Source organism: Pan troglodytes, chromosome 12, assembly GCF_028858775.2.
Source record: "Pan troglodytes isolate AG18354 chromosome 12, NHGRI_mPanTro3-v2.0_pri, whole genome shotgun sequence".
NCBI lineage: Eukaryota > Metazoa > Chordata > Mammalia > Primates > Hominidae > Pan > Pan troglodytes.
In genome coordinates, this window is record NC_072410.2 from 32,378,281 (window position 1) to 32,384,392 (window position 6,112).

Consider the following 6,112-nt stretch of genomic DNA (forward strand, 5'->3'; position numbering starts at 1 on the left):
TGACCTGATTTTCCAGGTGCCGTCTGTCACCCCTTTCTTTGACTAGGAAAGAGAACTCCCTGACCCTTTGCACTTCTCGAGTGAGGCAATGCCTCGCTGTGCTTCAGCTTGCACACGGTGCACTGCACCCACTGTCCTGCACCCACTGCTGGGCACTCCCTAGTGAGATGAACACGGTGCCTCAGATGGAAATGCAGAAATCACCTGTCTTCTGAGTTGCTCATGCTGGGAGCTGTAGACCAGAGCTGTTCCTGTTCGGCCATCTTGGCTCCACCCCTCATTTCATTATTTCATCATTTCATCATTTCACTTCATTTCATCATTTCATTTCATCATTTCATCCCATTTCTTCATTTCATCATTTCATCTTTTCATTTCATCATTTCACTTCATCATTTCATTTCCTCATTTCATTTCATCATTTCATCATTTCATTTCATCATTCCATTTCATCATTGCATCATTTCATTGCATCATTTCATCATTTAATTTCATGTCATCATTTCATTTCAACATTTCACCATTTCATTTCATCATTTCATCATTTTATCATTTCATTTCATCATTTCACTGTTTCATTTCTTCATTTCATCATTTTGTTTCATTTCATTTCATCATTTCATTTCATTTAATCATTTCATAATTTCATTTCATTTCAGTGATACATGCATTTAAGTGCTAATGTGATGCCCAGGAGACACCCTATTTCCCTTTGTAAAACACCTCCTTCAACAAAAGGCAACCTTACATGGCTGGCTAAGTCTACAGGGATACCAGCCTCTCTTCAACCACCCAATTTCATTTAGAACTTCAAACAGCACCTCAGTTTCATAAAAACCTAAAACATAAAGCCAACACTTGGTTGTAAGTGAGCCAACTGTTTCTTGTCTCTTTCTCTGCTCAAGGCTTAAGGCCGTGTCTCCCCAACTATGTTCAGTGGAGAAAAGATCCCCTGGACAAATAAGTTTGAGAACTATTGTTGCAGGAGTTCTCAGAACATTTTAAACGCAAATACTCATCCACAGGTATCTTCAGGAGGGAGATGGCTGATGCAGCACAACTTTCTTTCACAGGAGCATCTTGCAGAATACAGTATGAGATACAGAAAGGCTGCATTGAGTCTTTTTAATGGCCCGGGCCTTGGCGGGGGTGGGGTAGAGCTCTCCAGATAGCATCTAATGAGTAGGAACATTCAGGTTGCTTTATTTTTTCCTTATTGGCAAAACTGTGTGTGCACCATGAATGAAGCTCATCTTCCTTATCCATATCAAAACTAAACCCAAATTAATTGGCTAAATTGGGACTGAACACCTCCAGGAGCCACACAGAAGAAAGCCCCACCACACTTTAAAGTAGCTTACCTCATCATATTTGAGGAAAGCAAAACGCTTATGACCAGTATGCTGCTAATACAAGTCTACAGATAATGCTGTAGGAAAAATTATTTTTCTTAATCATAGCTGGCATAGTCCACATTTTGCATTACACTTCCCCCCGCTTTTTTTAAATTTGAAACACAAGTCTTTTCCTCTTCTTTTTTTAAATTTTAATTTCATTGTACAAAACGGAATCTTAGTATGTTGCCCAGGCTGGTCTTCAACTCCTGAGCTCAAGCGATACATCCGTCTCCCCCTCCCAAAGTGCTAAGACTACAGGCCTGAGACACTGTGCCTGGCCTTAAACACAAATCTTAATTCATTCTTACAATTATCCTGAGGTTAGAAAAATGGAAGGGGAAGAAACACGGCAAGCAGGTAGGCTGACTTTGGCTTCATTATTTGAAGGACAGTTTGCTCGGTTAAAACACACTTCTGCCCACAAATGTCATGACAACAGAAAAATACAGACTTATATAAACCAGTTTTATATGTGACAGCAGTTTGAATGGAGACTTTTTTAATGCAAATGACAAACAGCTGTGCTTGGGAATAAATGACAACGAATTTTTTTTATCTCAACAGCTGTCCTGAGAGCACGTCTCTACATCTCTACCTGCATTCTGGAATCAGGGAGAAAGCCAAAACAGATGACAAGACACTAGATCAGCCGTGTCCAACCCTTTGACTAAAAGGACTTTTCCGCCTATCTGTGGTGGTGGGTATCATGAAAATTATGCACAAACCTTTTTTTTTTTTTTTTATAAGCTCATCAGCTGTCGTTAGCAATAGTGTATTTTATGTGTGGCCCAGGAGAATTCTTCTTCCAATGTGGCCCTGAGAAGCCAAAAGACTGGACACCTGTGCACTAGATCAAAAGGCTACTCCTTCTGGAAGCAATTGTAAAGAATTTCTGACATTATCTTGACCTGAAAACCAATGGATAGTGGGACAGAATGCAAAATATTCAAGAATATTTTTTTTTTTTTTTTTGAGTCAAGGTCTTGCTCAGTGGCCCAGGCTGGAGCACACTGGTGAGATCACAGCTCAGTGCAGGCTCAAGTGCTCCGCCTGCCTCAGCCACAGTAGTAGCTGGGACTACAGATGCGCACACCCACTCCTGGCTAACATTTTATTTTTTGTAGAGACATGGTCTCACTATATTGTCCAGGTTAGTCTGAAACTCCTTGACTCAAGGGATCCAGGAAAGGATAACAGGTGTGAGCCACCACACCTGGCCATGTGCATGAAAAAGGCCCCATGAAAGTTAAGGTTTTCTCACCTAATTTCCAGGGGATCTTTTGGTGCAAGGATGAGAAGCCTTTAAAAGTACACAGAAAACTCCAAAGATTCAAGAGAGTTCATTCGGGCTGAGCCAGCCCACTGGGCAGACTGACCTTCAAAAAAGGCCCACCCATGACATACACTAGATAGCTCTCCAAGAATCTCTCCAGTCCTCAGGGTCCCTAAGGTAGTGGACAGAGCTAGGAAAGCAAACCCATCTGCTTCTTCCTGCAGGAAACCCCTTGAGGTCAAGACCCCACAATCAGACGAGGATGGAGTGGCTCACCCTCAGTCAACAGGCCAGACTCAAGGTGGTATAATGTCTTAACCAAGGGTGTGGGCTTCCAGGTCTGACTCCCAACTCAGTTCTCCTTTAATAACCACACTTTGTTAATTCTCTTTAAGAGAGGTTCCTGGCAAGTCAGTTCTCCCTCAGGCCTTCGGTTTCCTCACCTACAAGACGAGAGGGCTGGACCAGATGGAAATTCGGGTTGTAAGGGGATGTCAGCACGCAGCCCACCCCGCCCACGGGCCCCTCGAGCCTCCATCCAAGTTCCCATCACGCACCCGCCCCACAAATCCTGCCCAAGGTGAGGGCTGGTCTGGGGTCCTCTGGCTGCCGCATCAGCTAGTGCAGGAGGGAGGAGAAGCCTCCAAGGGGGCCACGCGGGCTCAAGGATGCAACTCGGCCAGGAGTGAACTGGGGCCCCAAGGGAGGTGTCCAGGCCGCTCCTCGAGCCCAGCCGGGGTCCCGGACCCCCTTACCTCCATCGTCCGTATTTCCTGCTGGGTGAGGTCGTTGGACACAGCGCACTGGGTGCGCAGCCCGAGTAGGCTGCCGATGGAGATGCCTATGAACTTCTGGAGCTGCCCGCACTGCTGCAGCACCCGGCTAGCGGCGGCCCCTGCGCCTCCCTCTGCGCCACTGCATCACCCCCGCCACCGCCCTCCTTCTTCTCTCCCATCGCAGCCGGGCGCAGCGCCACTCTATGCAGGCTGCAGCGGTCAAGGCGGGGAGCTAGGGGCGCGGGCGTCTAGGCAAGGAACCCCTGAGCCGGGAGAGCTGGACGAGGAGCGCCCCTCGGCACTGCCCGAGCCAGGACGTCGGTAGAGCTGGCAGCCTAGTTGGCGGATCCCGCAGTCAGAGCCGCGGCGGCGGGGGCAAAAAGTGGCATGGGGGAGCGGGTGCAAAAAGCCACAAAGGCAAAAAGCTGCGGCGGCGGGTGTAGAAAGCCGAGGCGGCGGAGGCAAAAAGCCGCGGTGGGAACAACCTGTGGCGGCGGGGGCAAAAAGCTGCGGCGGCGGGGGCCAAAAGCCACAAAAAGCCGCTGTGGCAGGGCAAAAAGTCGTGGCGGCGGGGGCAAAAAGCCGCAAAAAGCTGTGGCTTCGGGGGCAAAAAGCCGCGGCGGCGGAGGCAAAAAGCCGTGCCGGCGGGAGCAAAAAGCAACGGGGGCGGGGGCAGAAGGCCGCGGCGACGAGGCCGAAAGCCGCGGCGGCGGGGGCGAAGAGCCGCGGCGACGGGGTCAAAAAGCCGCGGCAGAGAAAGCCGCGGCGGCGGGGGCAAAAAGCCGCAGCGGCAAAAAGCTGCGTGGCGGGGGGCATAAAGCTGCGGCGGGAGAAACCTGCGGCGGCAGCAAAAACCTGCGGCGGCGGCCAAAAGCCGCAAAAAGCCGCGGCGGCGGGATCAAAAAGCCAGCTGCTCCCCTGGGATTCCTCCAATTACCCTGTTTAAAGCCTCTGCTCACTCATGCGCTGGAAGAGGGATGTCAGAGATGCAGTCTACTCTTCCTAAAGGGCTGACAGGGCATAAAGACAAGATTGATTATCCATGGAACATTCCTACAGGAATGCACCTATGTGCAGACACACTAATAAGCAGTGTGTCTTGCAGTGTGTAAATGGCTGAGATGCTATTTACACTTTTTTACACAATACATTTTTAAATGTTTTGTTGATGTATTCTCTATCATTTAAAAAAATCATCACTTTCCCCCTAAACAAAGAGGATTTTTATCAGAAACTTATGGGAAGCCCCTTGCTCTACCAGATTCCCACCCTCATTTCTCCTGAAGGAAGAAAGAAAACCATCTCTATTGATTTCTCTTCTCATCCTCTAGGACTAAAACCAGAAAGCTGCATGCTGCCTGGGTGAGACTTAGAGAAGACCCTGTCTGTAGGAGCAGGAATCTCAGAGCCTTGGCTGAGAGGCATGGTCCTGAAATGAGATGGAGTCCCCCATGGAGAGCACACGTGGAAGTCCACACCTGAGGGCTCACTGCTCCTCACCACAGATGCACTCCCCTACTGAGTCCTGAGACCTGAGTGCACCCCATAGAGTAGGACTCAGATGAGGGGATGCAAATCTCCACCAGCTCCACCCTCCTCTGGGTTCAAAAGCCGAGAATGGGGCCTCACTCAGTGACTCCTGTGCCCCACTATGGACACGTTTTGCTCCACACTCCTGCTGCTGACCACCCCTTCTTGTGAGTGTTGTGGTCAGGGACTTCCTCAGAAGTGAAACATCAGTTCTCTCCTTTGTGGGTTTCATCTTCTTATGTCTTCTCCACAGGGGTCTTGTCCCAGGTCACCTTGAAGGAGTCTGGTCCTGCGCTGGTGAAACCCACAGAGACCCTCACGCTGACCTGCACTCTCTCTGGGTTCTCACTCAGCACTTCTGGAATGGGTATGAGCTGGATCCGTCAGCCCCCAGGGAAGGCCCTGGAGTGGCTTGCTCACATTTTTTCGAATGACAAAAAATCCTACAGCACGTCTCTGAAGAACAGGCTCATCATCTCCAAGGACACCTCCAAAAGCCAGGTGGTCCTTACCATGACCAACATGGACCCTGTGGACACAGCCACGTATTACTGTGCATGGAGAGCACAGAGACACAGCCCAGGATGCCTCCTGTACAAGAACCCAGGCTGCGTCTCAGTGGTGCTCCCTCCCTACCTCTGCAGAACAGGAAAGTGTGACTGAGATGCCATTTCCTGCCAGGGCTTGTGTTTCCTATACCAACCAGACTCAGAGCCCTGTCTGTTTTCCTATTCTGTGTTATTAAATGGCATGCTCCCTGTTAGTGATCCATGTAAGCAGAGGCTGTATCCTGTTTGACAAAGATTGAGCATCTAAGAGTCCCATTACCTCGGCCACATGCATCACTGATATGTGGCCACTTATTTCTTGAGCTCATATCCTTCCAAGGGGCTGAATACAAATATCTATAATATATGACATTCTTAAACTGCAGGAAATAATGTTGGAGAAGAATGTGGAGATAAAAGAGCAGGATGATTAATTAAAATCCAGATACCATCTTTTCTTGCAGAGACAAATTTACACTAATAAAGTAATTTTATGAAACAACAAGAAAGATGGAATGTGTCCTCATCATGGAGTGCCTCACTTGCAGTGCACAAATAAATTTCTAGAAATTTTATAGGGAAGGTGTG